Source organism: Oncorhynchus nerka, linkage group LG7 (genome assembly GCF_034236695.1).
Source record: "Oncorhynchus nerka isolate Pitt River linkage group LG7, Oner_Uvic_2.0, whole genome shotgun sequence".
Classification (NCBI taxonomy): Eukaryota; Metazoa; Chordata; class Actinopteri; order Salmoniformes; family Salmonidae; genus Oncorhynchus; species Oncorhynchus nerka.
The window spans coordinates 1,440,641-1,460,755 of NC_088402.1; the positions used below are offsets into that span (position 1 = coordinate 1,440,641).

General features: G+C 46.5%; 1 protein-coding gene across 1 annotated transcript in view; it reads left to right on the forward strand.

Annotated features, from left to right (window-relative positions):
- Positions 1–803: 803 nt before the first annotated feature.
- Positions 804–20,115, forward strand: part of rnf19a (ring finger protein 19A, RBR E3 ubiquitin protein ligase) — a 62,734-nt gene continuing 43,422 nt past the window's right edge. The window contains 1 exon segment of the mRNA XM_065020094.1: positions 804–897. The gene's annotated coding sequence lies outside the window, so the exon portion shown is untranslated.

A 20,115-nucleotide genomic window follows, 5' to 3' on the forward strand; every position in this document is an offset into this window, starting at 1 on the left:
GGAGGCATATTGAACTGTAATATTTCGTGCTTTAGGAGGCATATTGAACTGTAATGTTTCCTGCTTTAGGAGAAATATTGAACCTTGTAGTGTGTCCTGCTTTAGGAGGCATATTGAACTGCAATGTGTCCTGCTTCAGGAGGCATATTGAACTGCAATGTTTCCTGCTTTAGGAGAAATATTGAACCTTGTAGTGTGTCCTGCTTTAGGAGGCATATTGAACTGCAATGTTTCCTGCTTCAGGAGAAATATTGAACCTTGTAGTGTGTCCTGCTTTAGGAGGCATGTTGAACTGTAATGTTTCTGCTTTAGGAGGCATATTGAACTGCAATGTTTCCTGCTTTTGGAGGCATATTGAACTGTAATGTGTCCTGCTTCAGGAGAAATATTGAACCTTGTAGTGTGTCCTGCTTTTGGAGGCATATTGAACTGCAATGTTTCCTGCTTTAGGAGAAATATTGAACTATGTAGTGCGTCCTGCTTTAGGAGGCATTGAGCCGTGTAGTGTTTCCTTCTTTAGGAGACACATTGAACTGTAATGTTTCCTGAAAAGGTTTCACTTAATGTTTTCTTGATGGGGCATCCTGGTCCGTGACCACAATGCAACTTTTGCCTGTACCACAAGGGCCTGTCCAAAGACTTGAACAACTGTGTACGTGTCCTCGCGAGATTCCGTAGTGATCGTTTGAATCCATCCACAAGGAACCGGTCGGTCGGTGTTTCCAATGGGAAGGGCAGAAGTCTGGAACGGAGAAGTAACCCGTTACAACGAAGAACACAAATGCCATTTTGTGATCAATCCACTTTTATACCGAAGTGACATCGGTGAATCGTTGTAGTTCAACCCCCCCCCCCTTTACGGGACAAACCGTGAGGTGGATCTTTGTTTTTGAAACGGTAAGTCGGAATGAAGTAGCTTCCTAAATCAATGCAACGACGGCCTGCAAGCTAACTAGTTAGCGTAGGGAAGATAATACGCTTTCAATTTAACCTATTAATTTAGTTATTCGTTTTGTTCTGTAATATGTTACTACACTCGATTCTCCTGCCTAGATAACTTCGCTAAGCTTCTGTTTTCATACCAGGAACATTTCTTTGGTAAAAACCGCCCTGGTGAGTTTCGACTTCCCCGAAGTGTTGGCTGTAGCTCGCTAGCTACTGTTAGCCATCTGGATGACTAACTAGCTAACATGAAAACACCCCCCTCCAAATGTTTGAAATAGTTTAAAATTAGATAGCGAATAGGCTAGTTATATTTGCTTACAAATATGTTGCGACTGTCCTTTTGACTACTTTATAAATTGTAACGTTATACAGAAAGACATTTAGTTGACGTTAGCTAGCGAGCAAATTGTACAAAATACATTTCAGACAGTTTCCTAGCAAACTAGACAATGATGTTGGCATCTGACTAGCTAACTACCCAACATATTTTAATTTTACCCGGAGTTCTGATCAATTACCATTTTTAGCTAACTAGCTAGCTTTCTATTTGCGAGCTAATGTTCATGTTTGGCTTATTTGTGTTATTGTAGCTATTAGCTAGCTAGCAATTTGATTTACTTTATTGCGTTTATGTTTACAGGGACAGTGCACATTAATCAACTTTACAGTAAAAGTTCTAGCGAGCCGGGTAATTTTCAACTGTAGTCCCTCAACAGGTTATTAAAACAATAACCGTTTACACACTAAACAATCAACAGACAACATGGGAAAGCGGCAGTACACAGCTAGGGATTATGATCACAAATCTGATTGGCCTTTAGCCAGGTCTTCAAGCATTTTGTGAAAGTGTGATATGTGGTGCAGTTATGTGTGTCTGATGGCAGTGTATTCCAGACATGGGAAGCTCTCACAGAGAAAGTGGATTTACTAAAGGTGCTTTTCCTTAAGGGAACTATACAGTCACCTCTCATGGCAGAACTTGTGAATCTGCCGCAGTGGGTTTGGGATATTAAGTGGAGGGTAGCCAGGCCATTTAGGATCTGGAAAGGGGGATACCTAGTCAGTTGTACAACTGAATGTATTCATCCACGTCTTCGGCGCCCGGGGAACAGTAGGTTTACTGCCTTGCTCAGGGCCAGAACGACAGATTTTTACCTAGTCAGCTAAGGGATTCGATCCAGCAACCTTTCGGTTACTGGCTCAGTGCTCCTACCTGCCAGGCTTCCTGCCGAATACAAGACATGTTGCTGTATTGCACAAGATTTTCCCAATATAGGAGCTCATGCTTTCTGAGGATTTAACAGTGTCTATTGGGCTTTCTATCAAGCACTTTGAGAGCCTGTTTGTAGATGCACTGAATGGGTTTTAATGTTGGTACAGCAAGCTTCGGCCCAACTAGTCAAATCAAATCTTATTTGTCACATGCGCCAAATACAGCAGGTGTAGACCTTACAGTGAAATGCTGAATACAACAGGTGTAGTAGACCTTACAGTGAAATGCCGAATACAACAGGTGTAGTAGACCTCACAGTGAAATGCTGAATACAACAGGTGTAGTAGACCTTACAGTGAAATGCTGAATACAACAGGTGTAGGTAGACCTTACAGTGAAATGCTGAATACAACAGGTGTAGTAGACCTCACAGTGAAATGATGAATACAACAGGTGTAGTAGACCTTACAGTGAAATGCTGAATACAGCTGGTGTAGTAGACCTTACAGTGAAATGCTGAATACAACAGTAGTAGACCTTACAGTAAAATGCTGAATACAAAAGGTGTAGACCTTACAGTGAAATGCTGAATACAAAAGGTGTAGTAGACCTTACAGTGAAATGCTGAATACAGCTGGTGTAGTAGACCTTACAGTGAAATGCTGAATACAACAGGTGTAGTAGACCTTACAGTGAAATGCTGAATACAACAGGTGTAGTAGACCTTAGTGAAATGCTGAATACAACAGGTGTAGTAGACCTTACAGTGAAATGCTGAATACAGCTGGTGTAGACCTCACAGTGAAATGCTGAATACAAAAGGTGTAGTAGACCTTACAGTAAAATGCTGAATACAAAAGGTGTAGACCTTACAGTGAAATGCTGAATACAAAAGGTGTAGTAGACCTTACAGTGAAATGCTGAATACAACGGGTGTAGTAGACCTTACAGTGAAATGCTGAATACAGCTGGTGTAGTAGACCTTACAGTGAAATGCTGAATACAACAGTAGTAGACCTTACAGTGAAATGCTGAATACAACAGGTGTAGTAGACCTTACAGTGTAATGCTGAATACAACAGGTGTAGTAGACCTTTCAGTGAAATGCTGAATACAGCTGGTGTAGTAGACCTTACAGTAAAATGCTGAATACAAAAGGTGTAGACCTTACAGTGAAATGCTGAATACAAAAGGTGTAGTAGACCTTACAGTGAAATGCTGAATACAACGGGTGTAGTAGACCTTACAGTGAAATGCTGAATACAGCTGGTGTAGTAGACCTTACAGTGAAATGCTGAATACAACAGTAGTAGACCTTACAGTGAAATGCTGAATACAACAGGTGTAGTAGACCTTACAGTGTAATGCTGAATACAACAGGTGTAGTAGACCTTTCAGTGAAATGCGTAGGACCTCATGCCCATAACCAACAATGCAGTTTTAAGAAAAAATTGTTGTTTTTTAAAACAAATGATTAAACATCAGCGGTCAAATAACAGTAGCATGGCTATATACAGGGGGTCAGAGTCGATGTGTGGAGGCGCAGGTTAGTCAAGGTAATTGAGGTAATATGTACATCTGGGTAGAGTTAAAGTGACTATGCATAGATAATAAACAGAGTAGCAGTAGTGTAAAAGAGGGAGGGGGGGAGGGTGCAAATAACCAATTGATTAGCTGTTCAGGAGTGTTATAGCTTGGGGGTAGAATCTGTTAAGAGGCCTCTTGGACCTAGACATTGCGCTCCGGTTCTGCTTGCCGTGCGGTAGCAGCGTGAAGTCGATGACTAGGGTGACTGGAGTCCTTGACAATTTGTAGGGCTTTCCTCTGACACCGCCTGGTATAGAGGTACTGGATGTCAGGAAGCTTTGCCCCAGTGATGTACTGGGCCGTTCACACTACCCTGTAGTGCCTTGCAGTCGGAGGCCGAGCGGTTGCCATACCAGACAGATGCAACCAGTGCTATGGTGCAGCTGTAGAACTTATTGAGGGTCCGAGGAGACAGACATGCCAAATCTTTTCAGTCTCCTGAGGGGGAATAGGCTTTGTCATGCCCTCTTCGTGACTGTCTTGGTGTGTTTGGACCATGATGGCTTGTTGGTGATGTGGACACCAAGGAACTTGAAGCTCTCAACCTGCTCCACTACAGCCCTGTCGATGAGAATGTGGGCGTGCTCGGTCCTCCTTTTCCTGTAGTCCACGATCAGCTCCTTTGTCTTGATCACGTTGTCCTGGCAGCACCAGGCCAGGTCTCTGACCTCCTCCCTATAGGCTGTCTCGTCGATGATCAGGCCTACCGCTGTTGTGTCGTCTGCAAATTTAATGATGGTGTTGGAGTTGTGCCTGGCCATGCAGTCATGAGTGAACAGGGGGTACTGGAGGGGACTGAGCACACACCCCTGAGGGGCCCTGTGTTGAGGATCAGCATGGAATATGTATTGTTACCTACCCTTGCCACCTGGGGGTGGCCCGCCAGAAAGTCCAGGATCCAGTTGCTGGAGGAGGTGTTTAGTCCCAGAGTCCTTAGTTTAGTGATGAGCTTTGAGGGCACTATGGTGTTGAACGCTGAGCTGTAGTAAATTAACAGCATTCTCACACAGGTGTTGCTTTTGTCCAGGTGGGAAAGGGCAGTGTGAAGTGCAGTAGAGATTGCATCATCTGTGGATCTGTTGGGGCGGTATGCAGATTGGAGTCGGTCTAGGGTTTCGACATCTGGTTCAGTAGCATCGGTTGTCCTCTTGGTGAAGAACATACAGACTGTTCTTCTCCCCTGACTCATAGACATCTGGTTCAGTAGCATCGGTTGTCCTCTTGGTGAAGAACATACAGACTGTTCTTCTCCCCTGACTCATAGACATCTGGTTCAGTAGCATCGGTTGTCCTCTTGGTGAAGAACATACAGACTGTTCTTCTCCCCTGACTCATAGACATCTGGTTCAGTAGCATCGGTTGTCCTCTTTGTGAAGAACATACAGACTGTTCTTCTCCCCTGACTCATAGACATCTGGTTCAGTAGCATCGGTTGTCCTCTTTGTGAAGAACATAGACTGTGTTTTACTTCTTCTTACATTGAGATGGAAACATGAGTCACTGAGACCCTTGTAACATTGCTCCATCTTGGACTTCACGTTTTCCAGAAGAAAGTAGTTGGCCATTTCTGTGGAGTGGTTTGTTCTGAAGCCAAACTGCATTGCGTGTAGAAGATTTAAAGATGGGTGTTCTTATGGATGACCTCCAGACCCTTGGACCCCCCCCCCCCCTAAGGTAGAGTCTAGTCCAAACATCTTTGGCTTTAGTTCATTAGAGAGCTAATCATCTTGTTCACCTCAGAAACCTCCCTTATGAGTGTCATTCACTGGTGCTGTGCCCAAGAAACCAGTGGAGGGGTTCTGTCCATAAGACAAGTCACCCTGGTTGGCCTTTTTATGAGCTGTGAGGTCAAAGGTATTTATGATCTGTTTTAGGATTTTCCTACAAGACTTGTCTTCATAATTCATGTTAAAATCTCCCATTTTAAGACGAACAATGTCCTGAAATGTCAAAAACAGTGTTTTGGTGTAAAGGGGTCTGTACATTCCTGAAGGCTATTAGGCATTTGAGGAGACAGTGGATTCTTTAGGCCAATACCTTCTAGTTCATTATCACATGACCACTCAATTTGTTTACATCGGATATGTTCTTTAATGTAAATAATCAAACCCCCTCCTCTTCCTTCCATCCTGTCTCTCCTGAAAACATTGCAGCTGGGCAGACCCCCTCCTCCTTTTATCCTGTCTCTCCTGAAAACATTGTAGCCAGGCACAAAGCAGCAGATGTAGAGTTTTTATGGAGCCATGTCTCTGAAAGGCAGTCGATGTCAAGGTTGGAGTCTGTGAGATGTTGAATTTGATCACTTTTTGGAATGACACAGCAAATGTTCAAGAACCCCCTCCTCCCCCTTAGTAGTCCCTTGGGTTTAGCTCGTGGGTCTCAGATTACTCGAGTGTGATTGACAGTTTGAAAAAAACGTAACATGTTCTGACTGTTGGGTTTAGGCTGTTTTCGTTCTTATTGGAGGCAGTTCGGTAGTGAATTTACCTCTCTCTCTTGCACTGGATGCTGGGAACTAATTAAAACAGCTTGCATGCCAAAAGCAGAGTCTGGGATCGCGTATAGTGACTTGGATATTTTTGGGCAGTCAAAGTTAATCTTGGAGCTTGTAAACTCGAGAGAAATCATGGGACCACAGCAGTCACCCACTGTGGCGGTGGTGATGATTTGACGATGGGGCCATCCACTGCTTTTCATTCCTTTGGGTATCAGGAGCCCAGGGTTGAGGCTGGCTCGGCGGTGTCAGGTCTGGGGAACAGGAGGGTAGTTTAGCAGTTTTTGATAGGTGTTGGAGGACTTGTTTGTTACTACCAAGCGATTCAGTCGAGCAGGGAGAGAGGTAGACTTGGCCATTATTTAGGACCTTATGATATGCTGAGTATTGCCCGCTTCCGTGGAACGGTGAACAAAGGCGTTTGTCTGGGGGGGGGTTGGCATTTCCCGACGTCAACAGTAGATTATCATCCCAGGGAGGACGTACTGAGATTATCAGTAGAGCAGTTTAGAGCCGATGTGATATATCGAATTAATGCTGTTTTGTGAAATTCCAGACATCTGTATCACAACAATCAAGGTTTTATTATGAGCATTTGTCTACTTGTCTACTTGTTCTCATGTCTTTTTGGTTTCGTCTCCTTCACTCCTTATGTGCACCTTCCCAATTACACCAGAGATCTCCCAAATGAGATGCTCATGTCTCCCCCTAACAGTGGGAGTCTTGTCCCGAAGGAAGGAGGGAAGGCAGGCGACAAGCTTGGAGTCAAAATAAGCGCATAGAAATGCATTGGGCTTATTTTAGAGCGTTTTTTGGTGAGAGTGAAACCTCTCGCTTCACCTCTTTCTCCCAAGCCCCTTCCCCTAAAACTCACGACAACAAAGATGAGCGTTCACAGTACACATGAGTCTCACTGGTGACTGATGCAACCTGAAAAAGAGTTAAAGACAGAGTTAATGAGTACTTGAGGTCACTGAGAAAGTTTGGACATGGCCTGCTCTCCCTTATGTAAGGAATTAAGTACTTTACCATGTTTACTATGTACTGTAGGCAGTAGCATAATAAACATTATATATTTTAAAACAAGTTGAATTCAATAATATACTTGTACCATTGTAGATGCTGTGTTTTTTTATTTACAGTAGTTATGTACAGCTGGAGGCATTCACAAGTGTTTGAACTCTGCAAACAACATATCCTTGATGGGCTATCAACAGGACAATGGACTCCTTGGCCAACTTTAGGGACTTTAAATGTACAGTATCAATGGATGTCACTACTCCCATCTCTTTTGCATAGCCTACCAAATGTTGTCTAACATCTGGATCCATAAGGAATTACTATGGGAATAAATGTCACTGAATGACACCGCATGGGGACTGGTCTTTATAAATCAATCAGATGTTTATGTGGAAATGTAAGGATTATTCTGTACTATACTCACATTTTGTTTTTCTCTTGGAAGAGAAAAACCATAATGTTCAAATGTATGAAGCTACATTTCTAAAATCAATCCCATATAGTCTGTTCAATTCAAGGCTCCGTTTGCTTCTTGAAGCTTAGGCCTATATCATTTCAGTAACTTAGCTTCTCAAAGATGCCCTCTGGTGGGCAAACTAGCACTAACTACCATTAATGGCAACAATGGCTGACACTTAAATAACGTGCCATAGAATTCTGCGGCAGCCCGCAAGCTGTGCTGCGGTATGACGCAACTTTTAAAGGAAGAACCACTGTATGAGTTTTAGGCCATATCGCCTAGCCCCAGAGCAGCTACATAGCTGACAATCATGGCAATGTACTTGAGAGAGAACACATTATTGCGCTTTAAATCAGTGGTTCCAAACTGTGGGGGGCGCTCCCTGTGGGGGGGGTACCTGTCCCAGACCTGCTGTTTTCAACTCTAGAGACTGCAAGAGTGGTAGAGATACTCTTAATGATCGGCTATGAAAAGTCAACTGACAATTACTCCTGAGGTGCTGACTTGCTGCACCCTCGACAACTACTGTGATTATTATTATTTGACCCTGCTGGTCAGTTATGAACATATTGGCCATGTTCTGTTATAATCTCCACCTGGCACAGCCAGAAGAGGACTGGCCATCCCACATAGCCTGGTTCCTCTCTAGGTCTCTTCCTTGGTTTTGGCCTTTCTAGGGAGTTTTTCCTAGCCACCGTGCTTCTAGACATTGTTTTCTGTTTGGGGTTTTAGGCTGGGTTTCTGTACAGCACTTTGGGATATCAGCTGATGTACGAAGGGCTATATAAATACATTTGATTTGATTGACTTGTTTTGCTTTGTTACGTTACAGCTTTATTCTAACATTTATTAAATCATTTTTTCTCTCTTAAATCTACACCCAATACCCCATAATGACAAAGCAAAAACAGGTTTTTAGAAATATATTTGCCAATTTATTACGATTTTTTTTTATCACCTTTACATAAGTAATCTTCCTGGGTATGATGGTACATGCTTGGCACACCTGTATTTGGGGAGTTTCTCCCATTCTTCTCTGCAGATCCTCTCAAGCTCTGTCAGGTTGGATGGGGAGCGCCGTTGCACAGCTATTTTCAGGTCTCTCCATATTGTTCGTTCGGGTTCAAGACCGGGCTCTGGCAGGGCCTCAAGGACATTCAGAGACTTGTCCGATAGCCAAGACAATGCAGGAGTGGCGGTGTGCTTACGGTCGTTGTCCTGTTGGAAGGTGAACCTTCACCCCAGTCTGAGGTCCTGAGAGCTCCAGAGCACTTTTCATCAAGGATCTCTCTGTACTTTCCTCCGTTCGTCTTTCCCTCGACCCAGACTAGTCTACCAGTCACTGCCGCTGAAAAACATCCCCGCGGCATGATGCTGCCACCACCATGCTTCACCGTAGAGAGGGGGCCAGGTTTCCTCCAGGCATGATGCTGCCACCACCATACTTCACCGTAGGGATGTTGCCAGGTTTCAATTTCACACTCAATTCGACCACTTTGAACATTGAATGCACACTCAATTCGACCACTTTGAACATTGAATGCACACTCAATTCGACCACTTTGAACATTGAATGCACACTCAGTTCGACCACTTTGAACATTGAATGCACACTCAATTCGACCACTTTGAACATTGAATGCACACTCAATTTGACGACTTAACATTGAATGCACACTCAATTTGACGACTTTAACATTAAATGCACACTCAATTCGACCACTTTGAGATTTTTAGCGGGCGACATTTAAAGTAGAATTGTAATGTTGATGGTTGTGGCAGTGGCTAACCAAGTCAGACTGCGGCCCCCTTGTCCATAGGCAGCTTTCGAGGTAAGAACATCCTGCTTGCACTCCAGGAGGGTTGTCCTCTGAAGTTCTGGGTGTTTGAAAATGTTCTAGTAATTAGTTTCTCAGTCACCCAACCTTCAAAAACATTTAATGAATATCAATATTCGGGTGGTTTGTGCCTACTAGTTGAAGATCCTTGGCATCATCTTACTCTACATAGACACTATGATGTGTTTGAGTTGAGTCCCCCTTTCATCTCTGCCTAACATGTGCACAATGCTAAAAATATAAAATTAAATGTGATTCCTGGAGCACTTAATATCCTATGCATCTTTGTATGACTTATTCAAAACTGTCCATGAAGGACTGCAAAAATACATCTTCTGATATCATTCATTTTCAGACACGAGTAGCCATATCAAATTTCAAATATGTGACCCGGTTCAGGAAACTAGGCATGTCATGACTTCACAGGAGAGCCATTTAAACATGCTTTAAATTATTATTATTATTTTCTTTCTAAATTTGTTTTTGGGGCAGAAATTGCTTCTGGAACATGTGAACTTTCATGTGCCTTAATAACAAACTTCTATGTCGTCTGTAAATATGAATAAAATTGTTAGAGGAGAGGAGTTAGGATTGGTCTGCCATATTAGCAGGCTTCTGTCTATTTGAGCTGGTCAGTCTGTGTTAATCCTGTCGAATGCTGCTTTTTTATTTTTTTAATGTGTTGCTCAACTTTCTGGAGGATCAAGTTTTGAAATCAGTGGAATTAGAGTATGATAGCTACAGAGATGGAGAAAGCACCTGTCTCCGGATTCCATCTTCAAATTAAGGGCAACCGTGGCATGGCGGCCATACCTGATATATGCGGATAAGATTGTAGTTCGCTAACGCTATACTTTTTTCCCAGCTAATACACATTTCTAATTTTGAGTGGTTTCATTTCAAGCTAAAGTGTGCTAAACCCTCCTTTTCCTGTAATCCATGATCAGCTCCTATGTCATGCTGACGTTGAGGGAGAGGTTGTTGTCCTGGCACCACACTGCCAGGTCTCTGACCTCCCGATAAGCTATCTTGTCGTCAGTGATCAGGCCTACCACTGTCATGTCGTCTGCAGACTTGAAGATGGTGTTGGAGTCATGCGCTGTCACGTAGTCTTGGGTGATCCGGGAGTAATCAAATCACATTTTATTAGTCACATGCGCCAAATACAACCGGTGTAGACCTTACAGTGAAATGCTTACTTACGAGTCCCTAACCAACAGTACGGTTTTAAAAAATGCAGATAAGAATAAGAGATCAAAGTAACAAGTAATTAAAGAGGAACAGTGAAATAACAATAGCAAGACTATATACAATGGGGGTGCCGGTACAGAGTCAATATGCGGGGGAACTGGTTAGTTGAGGTAGTATGTACATGTAGGTAGAGTTATTAAAGTAACTATGCATAGATGACGGGGGGGCAATGCAAATAGTCAGGGTAACCATTAGATTAGATGTTCAGGAGTCTTATGGCTTGGGGGTAGAAGCTGTTTAGAAGCCTCTTGGACCTAGACTTGGCGCTCTGGTACCGCTTGCAGTGCGGAAGCAGGGAGAACAGTCCATGATTAGGGTGGCTGGAGTCTAACCATTTTTAGTGCCTTCCTCTGACACCACCTGGTATAGAGGTCCTGGATGTCAGGAAGCTTGACCCCAGTGATGTACTGGGCCATACGCACTACCCTCTGTAGTGCCTTGTGGTCGGAGGCCGAGCAGTTGTCATACCAGGCAGTGATGTAACTAGTCAGGATGCTCTCGATGGTGCAGCTGTAGAATCTTTTGAGGATCTGAGGACCCATGCCAAATCTTTTTAGGCTCCTGAGGGGGAGTAGGTTTTGTCGTGCCCACTTCATGACTGTCATGGTGTGCTTGGACCATGTTAGTTTGTTGATGTGGACACCAAGGAACTTGAAGCTCTCAACCTGCTCCAATGCAGCCCCATCAATGAGAATGGGGGCGTGCTCAATCCTCTTTTTCCTGTAGTCCACAATCATCTTCTTTGTCTTGATCACGTTGAGGGAGAGTTTGTTGTCCTGGCACCACACGGCCAGGTCTCTGACTTCCTCCCTATAGGCTGTCTTGTTGTTGTCTGTGATCATGCCTACCACAGTACAGGAGGAGACTAAGCTTGCACCCCTGAGGGGCCCCTGTGTTGAGGGTCAGTGTGGCAGATATGTTGCCTATCCTCACAACCTGGGCACGGCCAGTAGGTCTAGGCCAATATTATTGGCACAGGAACAAAGGCAAAAGCCATTTCCAATAGGACTAGTAGAAGACTAGATCAAAATCATGTCTGTCTGGTCTGGTCTGTATCGGGCTTGGTTTTAAATTGGGAGCTTTGTGTCTGAGAGAAGGTGTTTGTGTTGACTGACGATTGAAGGTTTCCTAATGCAGTGTTTTCCCCTTACTGACATGGGCATTAATATGGACTTGGACCCCACTTTTCTGCTTTAACAGCCTCTACTCTTCTGGGGAGGCTTTCCACTAGATGTTGGAACATTGCTTGCTTCCATTCAGCCACGAGCATTAGTGAGATCGGGTACTGATGTTGTGCGATTAGGCCTGGCTCGCAGTCGACGTTACAAGTTATCCCCAAGGTGTTCGATGGGGTTGAGGTCAGGGCTCTTTGCAAACCTGTCAAGTTCTTCCACACCGATCTCGACAAACCATTTCTGTGTGGACCTCGCTTTGTGCACATGGGCGTTGTCATGCTGAAACAGGAAAGGGCCTTCCCCAAGCTGTTACCACAGTTGGAAGCACAGAATTGTCTAGAATGTCTTTGTATGCTGTAGCATTAAGATTTCCCTTCCGTGGAACTAAGGGGCCTAGTCCTACCCATGAAAAACAGCCCAGACCACTATTCCTCCTCCACCAAACTTTACAGTTGGCTCTATGCATTGGGGCTGGTAGCGTTCTCCTGGCATCCGCCAAACCCAGCTTCATCCATTGGACTGCCAGATGGTGAAGCGTGATTCTTCACTCCAGAGAACGCGCTTCCACTGGTCCAGAGTGCAATGGCGGCGATGTCGGTTCTTGTGCTAACGTTGCTTCCAGAGGTAGTTTGGAACTCGGTAGTGAGTGTCGCAACTGAGGACAGACCATTTTTACGTTTCAACTTCACAATAACAGCACTTACAGATGACTATTCTACTGGCAATGTTTGTCTATGGAGATTGCATGGCTGTGAGCTCGATTTTATACAAGCCAAAACTAGATTTGTATGTCAGACGGTGGTAAAGCGTGATTCATCACTCCAGAGAAAGCGTTTCCACTGCTCCAGAGTACAATGACAGCGAGCTTTACACCACTCCAGTCAACACTTGGTATTACGCATGGTTATCTTCGGCTTGTGTGCGGCTGCTTGGCCAGGGAAACCCATTTCATGAAGCTCCCGACTAACGGTTATTTTGCTGACGTTGCTTCCAGAGGCAGTTTGGAACTCTGTAGTGAGTGTTGCAATCGAGGACAGACAATCTTCACGCGCTTCAGCACTCTGCAGTCCCATTCTGTGAGCTTGTGTGGCCTACCACTTCACGGCTGAGCTGTTGGCCGGGGCAGCTCTAGCAGTTGGCCGGGGCAGCTCTAGCAGTTGGCCGGGGCAGCTCTAGCAGTTGGCCGGGGCAGCTCTAGCAGTTGGCCGGGGCAGCTCTAGCAGTTGGCCGGGGCAGCTCTAGCAGTTGGCCGGGGCCGCTCTAGCAGTTGGCCGGGGCGGCTCTAGCAGTTGGCCGGGGCGGCTCTAGCAGTTGGCCGGGGCGGCTCTAGCAGTTGGCCGGGGCCGCTCTAGCAGTTGGCCGGGGCCGCTCTAGCAGTTGGCCGCTCTAGCAGTTGGCCGGGGCCGCTCTAGCAGGACAAACATTTGATTAACTGACTTGTTGGAAAGGTGACATTCTATGACGGTGCCACATTGAAAGTCACTGAGCTGTTCAGTAATGCCATTCTACTGCCATTGTTTGTCTATGGACATTGCATGGCTGTGCTCAATTTTTATACCCCTGTCAGCAACGGGTGTGGCTGAAATAGCCTAACCCACTAATTTAAGTGGTGTCCACATACACTAAAAAGGTATCTGGATCCAACAGATGCATATCTGTATTCCCTGTCATGTGAAGTTCATAGATTAGGGCCTAATTAATTATTCAATGTAAGTGATTTTCTGAACTGTAACTTTGAAAATCTTTGATTTAAATATAAATATTTATTTATTTTTCCGGTGTAGTTTCCACTTGTAGGTTGTGGTGAGTTTGTCTGTATGGCTGATGGGGTTGTACACTTCCCAGTTCTCAGCCTGGCCATTTGGATATTTGTTCCTCTGCTGACACCCTTAGCCCAGTGTGTGAATCCTTTCACGAAGTGTGTGTCGTGAAGGTGTGTTCGGAAGATATCAATTGCGTAGGCGCCTTTTCTCTATCGTCTCCTTTTCAAAACCCATTGGATTAGACAGCCAGAGGTCTCTCCCCTCTGACCTTCTCCTCCAATGGGTTTTGAGGGGACGTGAAGACAACACCTGGATTGTACAATATTATTATTCTCTAAATTCTTCAAGCTCTGTCAGGTTGGTTGTTGATCATTGCTAATGCAACCATTTTCAGGTCTTAACATAGATTTTCAAACGAACTCGGCCACTCAAGAATATTCACTGTTTATTTTTTTTAAATTCACCTTTATTTAACCAGGTAGGCTAGTTGAGAACAAGTTCTCATTTACAACTGCGACCTGGCCAAGATAAAGCAAAGCAGCTCGAAATATACAACACACATGGGATAAACAAACAATCAATAATATAGTAGAAAAGTCTATAATCAGCATGTATACAGCACTGTGTTCTTGGTTAGCAACTCCATTGTAGATTTGGCCTGGTGTCATAGGTTATTGTCCTGCTGAAAGGTGAATTCATCTCCCAGTGTCTGGTTGGAAAAAAGGCAACCAGTTTTTTTTTTCTAGGATTTTGCCTGTGCTTATCTCCATTTAAGTTTGTTATCCTAAAATGCCTCAGTCCTTAATGATCACAAGCATACCCATAACTATGCTTGAAAATATGGAGTGGTACTCAGTGACGTATTTGATTTGTCCCAAACATAACACTTTGTATTCAGGACAAAAAGTTAATTGCTTTGCAACATTTTTTGCAGTATGACTTTAGTGCCTTGTTGCAAACCAGATGCATGTTTTGGAATATTTTTATTCTGTACAGGTTTCCTTATTTTCACTCTGTCATTTAGGTTAGTATTGTGGAGTAACTACAATGTTGTTGATCCATCCTCAGTTTTCTCCTATCACAGCTATTAAACTCTGTAACTGTTTTAAAGTCACCATTGACCTCATGGTGAAATCCCTGAGCAGTTTCCTTCCTCTCCGGCAACTGAGTTAGGAAGGACGCCTGTATCTTTGTAGTGACTGGGTGTATTGATACACCATCCAAAGTGTAATTAATAACTTCACCATGCTCAAAGGGATATTCAATGTCTGATTTTTATTTTTACCCATCTACCAATAGGTGATCTTCTTTGCAAGGCATTGGAAAACCTCCCTGGTCGTTGTGGTTGAATCTGTGTTTGAAATTCACTGCTCAACAGAGGGGCCTTACAGATAATTGTGTGTGTGGGGTACAGTGACGAGGTCATCCAGCTCTCACACAGTCCCTGCAATTTATGTGACTTGTTAAGAAATGTTTTACTCCTGAACTTATTTAGGCTTTCCTTAACAAAGGGGTTGAATACTTATTGACTCAAGACATTTAAACTTTTCATTTTTAATCAGTTGTAAACACTTGTGTGTAGGCCTGTTGGGGTATTGTGTGTAGGCCTGTTGGGGTATTGTGTGTAGGCCTGTTGGGGTATTGTGTGTAGGCCTGTTGGGGTATTGTGTGTAGGCCTGTTGGGGTATTGTGTGTAGGCCTGTTGGGGTATTGTGTGTAGGCCTGTTGGGGTATTGTGTGTAGGCCTGTTGGGGTATTGTGTGTAGGCCGGTTGGGGTATTGTGTGTAGGCCGGTTGGGGTATTGTGTGTAGGCCGGTTGGGGTATTGTGTGTAGGCCTCCGGTTGGGGTATTGTGTGTAGGCCTCCGGTTGGGGTATTGTGTGTAGGCCTCCGGTTGGGGTATTGTGTGTAGGCCTCCGGTTGGGGTATTGTGTGTAGGCCTCCGGTTGGGGTATTGTGTGTAGGCCTGTTGGGGTATTGTGTGTAGGCCTGTTGGGGTATTGTGTGTAGGCCTGTTGGGGTATTGTGTGTAGGCCTGTTGGGGTATTGTGTGTAGGCCGGTTGGGGTATTGTGTGTAGGCCGGTTGGGGTATTGTGTGTAGGCCGGTTGGGGTATTGTGTGTAGGCCTCCGGTTGGGGTATTGTGTGTAGGCCTCCGGTTGGGGTATTGTGTGTAGGCCTCCGGTTGGGGTATTGTGTGTAGGCCTCCGGTTGGGGTATTGTGTGTAGGCCTCCGGTTGGGGTATTGTGTGTAGGCCTCCGGTTGGGGTATTGTGTGTAGGCCTCCGGTTGGGGTATTGTGTGTAGGCCTCCGGTTGGGGTATTGTGTGTAGGCCTCCTGTTGGGGTATTGTGTGTAGGCCTCCTGTTGGGGTATTGTGTGTAGGCCTCCTGTTGGGGTATTGTGTGTAGGCCTCCTGTTGGGGTATTGTGTGTAGGCCTCCTGTTGGGGTATTGTGTGTAGGCCTGTTGGGGTATTGTGTGTAGGCCGATTGGGGTATTGTGTGTAGGCCTGTTGGGGTATTGTGTGAGGGACTGAGAGGGATCTAGCTGGCAGATGTAGCTAGCATGTAGGATTATCAACATGAGGGACTGAGAGGGATCTAGCTGGCAGATGTAGCTAGCATGTAGCATTATCAACATGAGGGACTGAGAGGGATCTAGCTGGCAGATGTAGCTAGCATGTAGCATTATCAACATGAGGGACTGAGAGGGATCTAGCTGGCAGATGTAGCTAGCATGTAGGATTATCAACATGAGGGACTGAGAGGGATCTAGCTGGCAGATGTAGCTAGCATGTAGGATTATCAACATGAGGGACTGAGAGGGATCTAGCTGGCAGATGTAGCTAGCATGTAGGATTATCAACATGAGGGACTGAGAGGGATCTAGCTGGCAGATGTAGCATTATCAACATGAGGGACTGAGAGGGATCTAGCTGGCAGATGTAGCTAGCATGTAGGATTATCAACATGAGGGACTGAGAGGGATCTAGCTGGCAGATGTAGCTAGCATGTAGGATTATCAACATGAGGGACTGAGAGGGATCTAGCTGGCAGATGTAGCTAGCATGTAGGATTATCAACATGAGGGACTGAGAGGGATCTAGCTGGCAGATGTAGCTAGCATGTAGGATTATCAACATGAGGGACTGAGAGGGATCTAGCTGGCAGATGTAGCTAGCATGTAGCATTATCAACATGAGGGGTAGCTAGCTGGCAGCTGTAGCTAGCATGTAGCATTATCAACATGAGGGGTAGCTAGCTGGCAGCTGTAGCTAGCATGTAGCATTATCAACATGAGGGGTAGCTAGCTGGCAGCTGTAGCTAGCATGTAGCATTATCAACATGAGGGGTAGCTAGCTGGCAGCTGTAGCTAGCATGTAGCATTATCAACATGAGGGGTAGCTAGCTGGCAGCTGTAGCTAGCATGTAGCATTATCAACATGAGGGGTAGCTAGCTGGCAGCTGTAGCTAGCATGTAGCATTATCAACATGAGAGGGAGAGCGGGAGATAGCGGGCAGACATAGCTAGCATGTAGCATTATCAACATGAGGGGTAGCTAGCTGGCAGCTGTAGCTAGCATGTAGCATTATCAACATGAGAGAGAGCGGGAGATAGCGGGCAGACATAGCTAGCATGTAGCATTATCAACATGAGGGGTAGCTAGCTGGCAGCTGTAGCTAGCATGTAGCATTATCAACATGAGAGGGAGAGATAGCGGGCAGACATAGCTAGCATATAGCACATGTTTTATCTTCAGCGGTTTGATTTATTGCCTCGTTTATGAGATCCTTAAAGGGGACAACTCAGAAGTTATTTGTCGTACTGAGAATTGATCGGTGGACTACCAGGCCTAAATGTCTACTCCCAGTGTAGCCACTGTGGACACTGTGGTTTACCTAAAGAGGCTATGGTTGTGAAGAAGGGCTGCTGCTTCTGAGGAAAGTTGGGAGGGCTTAGGAGAAGAGGAGCTGCGCCAGAATCTAAGTTGTCTAAACAAGACTTGATCTACATCAAGCTCACAAATTATTTAGTGTGTATGTGTGCCCTTACTCCACAATGGTCCCGTCACAGGTCTCTACTGTGTGTGTGTGTGGTCCCGTCACCACAGGTCTCTGGTGTGTGTGTGGTCCCGTCACCACAGGTCTCTGGTGTGTGTGGTCCCGTCACCACAGGTCTCTGGTGTGTGTGTGGTCCCGTCACCACAGGTCTCTACTGTGTGTGTGGTCCTGTCACCACAGGTCTCTACTGTGTGTGTGGTCCCGTCACCACAGGTCTCTACTGTGTGTGTGGTCCTGTCACCACAGGTCTCTACTGTGTGTGTGGTCCCGTCACCACAGGTCTCTGGTGTGTGTGTGGTCCCGTCACCACAGGTCTCTACTGTGTGTGGTCCTGTCACCACAGGTCTCTACTGTGTGTGTGTGGTCCCGTCACCACAGGTCTCTACTGTGTGTGTGGTCCCGTCACCACAGGTCTCTACTGTGTGTGTGGTCCTGTCACCACAGGTCTCTACTGTGTGTGTGGTCCCGTCACCACAGGTCTCTGGTGTGTGTGTGGTCCCGTCACCACAGGTCTCTGGTGTGTGTGTGGTCCCGTCACCACAGGTCTCTGGTGTGTGTGTGGTCCCGTCACCACAGGTCTCTGGTGTGTGTGTGGTCCCGTCACCACAGGTCTCTGGTGTGTGTGTGGTCCCGTCACCACAGGTCTCTGGTGTGTGTGTGGTCCCGTCACCACAGGTCTCTACTGTGTGTGGTCCCGTCACCACAGGTCTCTACTGTGTGTGTGGTCCCGTCACCACAGGTCTCTACTGTGTGTGTGGTCCCGTCACCACAGGTCTCTACTGTGTGTGTGGTCCCGTCACCACAGGTCTCTACTGTGTGTGTGGTCCCGTCACCACAGGTCTCTAGTGTGTGTGGTCCCGTCACCACAGGTCTCTGGTGTGTGTGTGGTCCCGTCACCACAGGTCTCTACTGTGTGTGGTCCCGTCACCACAGGTCTCTACTGTGTGTGTGGTTCCGTCACCACAGGTCTCTACTGTGTGTGTGGTTCCGTCACCACAGGTCTCTACTGTGTGTGTGGTTCCGTCACCACAGGTCTCTACTGTGTGTGTGGTCCTGTCACCACAGGTCTCTACTGTGTGTGTGGTCCCGTCACCACAGGTCTCTGGTGTGTGTTGTCCCGTCACCACAGGTCTCTGGTGTGTGTGGTCCCGTCACCACAGGTCTCTGGTGTGTGTGGTCCCGTCACCACAGGTCTCTACTGTGTGTGTGGTCCTGTCACCACAGGTCTCTACTGTGTGTTGTCCCGTCACCACAGGTCTCTGGTGTGTGTGTGGTCCCGTCACCACAGGTCTCTGGTGTGTGTGTGGTCCTGTCACCACAGGTCTCTGGTGTGTGTGTGTGGTCCCGTCACCACAGGTCTCTGGTGTGTGTGTGGTCCCGTCACCACAGGTCTCTGGTGTGTGTGTGGTCCCGTCACCACAGGTCTCTGGTGTGTGTGTGGTCCCGTCACCACAGGTCTCTGGTGTGTGTGTGGTCCCGTCACCACAGGTCTCTGGTGTGTGTGTGGTCCCGTCACCACAGGTCTCTGGTGTGTGTGTGGTCCCGTCACCACAGGTCTCTGGTGTGTGTGTGGTCCCGTCACCACAGGTCTCTGGTGTGTGTGTGGTCCCGTCACCACAGGTCTCTAGTGTGTGTGGTCCCGTCACCACAGGTCTCTGGTGTGTGTGTGTGGTCCCGTAACCACAGGTCTCTGGTGTGTGGTCCCGTCACCACAGGTCTCTACTAGGCAGCAGCAGGACAGTGTTTATATACTGGATTGTACAGAGTTCTGTTATCTGATCCAGCGCGGATGTCAGTGTTGGAGCCATTACGGCCCCGGGGTGGCCTGGAGCCATTACGGCCCCGGGGTGGCCTGGAGCCATTACGGCCACCCGGGGTGGCCTGGAGCCATTACGGCCACCCGGGGTGGCCTGGAGCCATTACGGCCCCCGGGGGTGGCCTGGAGCCATTACGGCCCCCCGGGGTGGCCTGGAGCCATTACGGCCACCCGGGGTGGCCTGGAGCCATTACGGCCACCCGGGGTGGCCTGGAGCCATTACGGCCACCCGGGGTGGCCTGGAGCCATTACGGCCACCCGGGGTGGCCTGGAGCCATTACGGCCACCGGGGGTGGCCTGGAGCCATTACGGCCACCCGGGGTGGCCTGGAGCCATTACGGCCCCCGGGGTGGCCTGGAGCTGTGTCTTGATGTGATTACTGGTACTGCACCTTTGACTTGCTCTTTGATGAATCCAACACACGTGTTGTTTCACCAGGAAGTAGTATAATTATCTTGTTTCGGTGCTCCAATACTCCTTACTGTATAT